General features: G+C 38.7%; 1 pseudogene; it reads right to left on the bottom strand.

Annotated features, from left to right (window-relative positions):
* Window positions 1-2,402: 2,402 nt before the first annotated feature.
* LOC136148059 (E3 ubiquitin-protein ligase RNFT1 pseudogene) lies at window positions 2,403-3,182 on the bottom strand (annotated as a pseudogene).
* Window positions 3,183-4,124: the final 942 nt, after the last annotated feature.

Below are 4,124 nucleotides of genomic sequence, written 5' to 3'. Positions count from 1 at the left end.
CAAGAGCAAATGCTGAACATGATATTTTGAAAGTTAATAGAGATTCTTCCAGAAAAGATTGTTTTGCAGTACAGAAAACTTGGAGATTTCAATCTTTTCTAATCAGTAAACTACTGTCTATTGAACTTTCTTAATTTTTGTGAAACAGGTAAGCATAATTTTTACTTTCTTGTTCATTATCACTGAATCCTCTTACAAAGTTGCCCTCCTCCCTTGAGAAAACATAATATCTCAACCAACATTTAAGCTCTGGACCAAAGCATACAGTGACTACTGGTGTGTGCTGAGTCAGCATCCTCAGGTAGTGAGTTGTGGGTTTGAAATTCTAAATTCAGAAAATACCTATTGAACATCCACTATGTACCTACAAAGTGCCATACCTGGTACTGGGAATATAAAAAATGACTAGAAACATTCCAGGTTCTCAGGGGGTTTACAGTTGAGTCTCCATAGAAAAGACCAGCAAGCCAGAAAATAACTATGATACATGGCAGAGAACGATAACCTCCTGAGAGGCAGTGAGAACCAATGGGAGCTCAGAGAGGGAAGAGTCCACCTCATTGGCACCAGAGACAGTTTCATGGGTGAAATCTTAGTAGCACTTTAAACAGTGCCCAGCAATGAGTCATAGAGAATTTGAGGCAGAGGGCAAGGCATGGAAGTGGAAAAGTGGAACTTGGGTATGAGAGCAAGTAATTGTGTGAATAAAAGGAGTAAGATTTCAGCCTTCAAAGGCAGGTTGGGTCTGATCAAGAATGATCTTCAGTATGGGGTTAAGGAAATTCAGTTGCTCCTGATTCTTTCCCAACCTTTGTAGTTCTAGTGGGTTGTATTTTTATAATAACATGTGCTGTCATGTATCCTGGTTAAGCTGTCTACATGCCTACCAACTGTATTAGTCTGTGAGTGATTCTAAGTCCTGGTGAATCATTTATTTATCTTCCAGTCATAGGCACCTTGCGGGACACTTGCCACATGGAGGGAGCTTGGAAAATGTGCCGTGAAATGAAGGCCATCTCAAGTTATGTTTTGTTGCATGAATATCATTCACTATCTGGAAACATACCACACATGTGCGTGTATGCGTGCACATACACAGTTTCATAAAGAAGCAGACTTTAAAAGTTTTTTAAAAATCTTTTTAAAAAATGTCCTGAAAAAGAAGAATTTTTCTTCTCAAGGTTGTTGAGTCTTAGTTTTCTTATTGAATTCAGCAGGATCCATTTTGGTATGAGTTGTAGCTTTGAAAGTGAAGTTGCTCAGTCGTGTCCGACTCTTTGAGACCCCATGGACACCAGGCTCCTCCGTCCATGGGATTTTCTAGGCAAGAGTACTGGAGTGGGTTGCCATTTCTTTCTCCAGGGAATCTTCCCAACCCAGGGATCGAACCCAGGTCTCCCGCATTGTAGACAGACACTTTACCGTCTGAGCCACCAAGGAAGTCCAGTTGTAGCTTTAGCAGAGTGCAAAAGCTGTTGTCAGCCTGGCAATCACATATCATGTTCTCAATTTTGCGGGGCAAGAGCCAAAGGCTTTTCCAGGTTAAAATTGTGTTTATTTGGCAGTATAGTTTATCCAGAAGTTTAAAACGTTTTTGATCTGTTAGTTTCTAGTCAGTTCCACATGACAGTATTTATATTCAAAGTTTTGCCTAGATGTTGTTCTCAAGTTTATTTATTTGCTTCCTTGCCTCTATGCCCTTCTGTTTCAGCTTGATGGTGGTTACCTTGAGGGCAATAGGTTTGGGTGGAAGCCACACCATAATGTAATCTTTGCATTAACACTGAGGTTTTGAGATAATTTAATGGTTAATTCTTACTGATTGCTAATCATATAACAAAGAGTAATACAATATTAAAATATATCATCCTCAGTAAATTAATATGCACTTAGAAAATCTAATGGTTTTAGGTAAAATATAGCATATGAAGCTTTCATTTAAAATATAGCTTATGAAAATTTAAAACACTTCAGAGTTTGGATAGAAATCTATCTTAAAATATTATGAAAAATATTCATTATTCTGAAACAGTGTCAGAAAAGAAGACCCAAATTCCTCTAAAACAATTAGTTCTAATTAGCTATCCAGTTGCTGTTTTTGGTAAAATTAACAAGAAAACATATTTACAGTTTTACATTGCAATCGTAGGTCAAGTAATTAGGACTGAAGAAGTATTGCTGACATACAAATTAGGTTGACTATGATATTTTAAAAAACAGTGTTCTTTCACTCATTTAAATTAAAAAAAATTAAAACATGCTTAAATCTTATTCTAGTGTTCTAAAAATGTTTGGAAATATTTTTCTTAGTTTTTAGTACTGAAATCCATCCTAATGCCTTTAGCAATAGTGACTGTAACCAAATGAAACTAGTATTTTGTGGTTTTAATAGTTTATAATAATTATATTTGAAGGTGTGATGAGACAGCCCCATCTTTCCATTTGGGACTATGGTCTAAAATCACAGTCCTGCACAGTGGACATACATTCTTTTTGTAAAACCATAAGTTAATGCACTCTTCAAAAAATATATGCTGACATAAGGGTAGAATAATTTTCTGAAATTCAGCTTCACATATTGAACAAATATCACCCACAACTGAATAAGTCACTCTGTAACTGGTTGTGTAAAAAATATTCACAAACATATCTGAAATTTCTTAGATTTCCAAAAAATCCAAAAGCTTTAAAATGAGGTAGAATAAAGCCAGTAATATCCAAAGAACCTATTTAATTATATTATTAAACTCCCTGAGGCAAATAAGGTAATGAAACCAAAAGTGATAGGGGATAAAATTCAGTAAAACTGACTTAATTCTTCTAAGAGCATACCCTAGGAACCCTTGACTTTAAAAAGCATGATGAAAGAAGGCACCACTATAATAAGACTTTTTGAGCCATGAAAAGCAATTTCAAAATGAAGTCTGTAATTCCAGTAATCCAAAGTACTTCTGAGAAGTTCGAATGATCCAAAATAGGATTTAAAAAGATTAAGTTGTAATAAAGAGACCAAGAATGAAAGAGAATGGAAAATCCTGCTAAGAATGCCAGTAACCAGCTTACTGGATCTTTGAGCACCTATTTCTTAGAAAAGCCTGATTTGAAAATTATTTGGAGGCCCAGTTCCAGGAGAAATTTAACATTTTTCTGGAGTTTGGATTTTCAGCATATCCTTTAGGCATGGCATTTGTCTGGGTATGAATCTCTAGATACAGATCTCCAGAATGAAGGCAAGGTCCTTTTCCTGTCCATTTGGTTACACAGGCACTTTGGGAGGCTAGGCAGCCTCACGGCCTGCAGTTCCTGGAGGACTGGCATGGCCCTGGTATGCAGTTTCCTCTGATCCAAATTTCTTTGCATTAGGACTGTATTTCCTCTCATGATGAGTGGATGGAGGCCCCATAGTGCTGTCAGGGACAGCAGGAGACAAGACTCAATTTATTCAAATTGCTGCAACAGAGCCTGCTGGGACCAGAAACTGAAGCTGGAGAAGGAGGGGTCCAGAAAGGAGAGTGGATGAATCAGGGGAGTCACTAAGTCATCCTTCTGTAGCAGTGGCATGGTCAAGTCAGAGCTTGAGGGGAGTCTGCTGTGAGGGACCACTAAGGGGGCGAGTGTAGAAGTCTGTGCAAGGCTGGGACCTGCTCCTAGATATAGCCTCTGTGGATTGGCATTCCAGCCTTTGGGCAGCGGAGGAGGCAGGCAGGATGAACAGCTGGCCCTGGAGGCTGTAGCATGGGGAAGGAGGAAGAGGGCAGACTGGCATCTGCCACTTTTCTGAGTCTGCCTCACCTTGCCTCTAACTGTGACGACCTTCAGAGCATAAGGCAGCAGCTTCCTTTCACTTTCCAAATCTTGTGCAATTTCGTGCACGTTTCTAGCACAAGAGGTGGGAGGGAGGTTCAGGATGGGGAGCACATGTACGCCCATGGCTGATTCATGTGAATATATGGCAAAAACACCCACAATATGGTAAAGCAATAAAAAAAAAAAGAACCACATCTAACTCAGAATTAAATAGGGACAGGGACTCTAAAATGTGGTTACAACTTAAGATTCACACAAAATAAAGCCATTTTATATTTGTTCTCTCTGCATCACCTTCTTCATCCAACCAGCCACCA

Source organism: Muntiacus reevesi, chromosome 1, assembly GCF_963930625.1.
Source record: "Muntiacus reevesi chromosome 1, mMunRee1.1, whole genome shotgun sequence".
Classification (NCBI taxonomy): Eukaryota; Metazoa; Chordata; class Mammalia; order Artiodactyla; family Cervidae; genus Muntiacus; species Muntiacus reevesi.
This window is presented reverse-complemented; position numbering and strand designations above follow the sequence as displayed.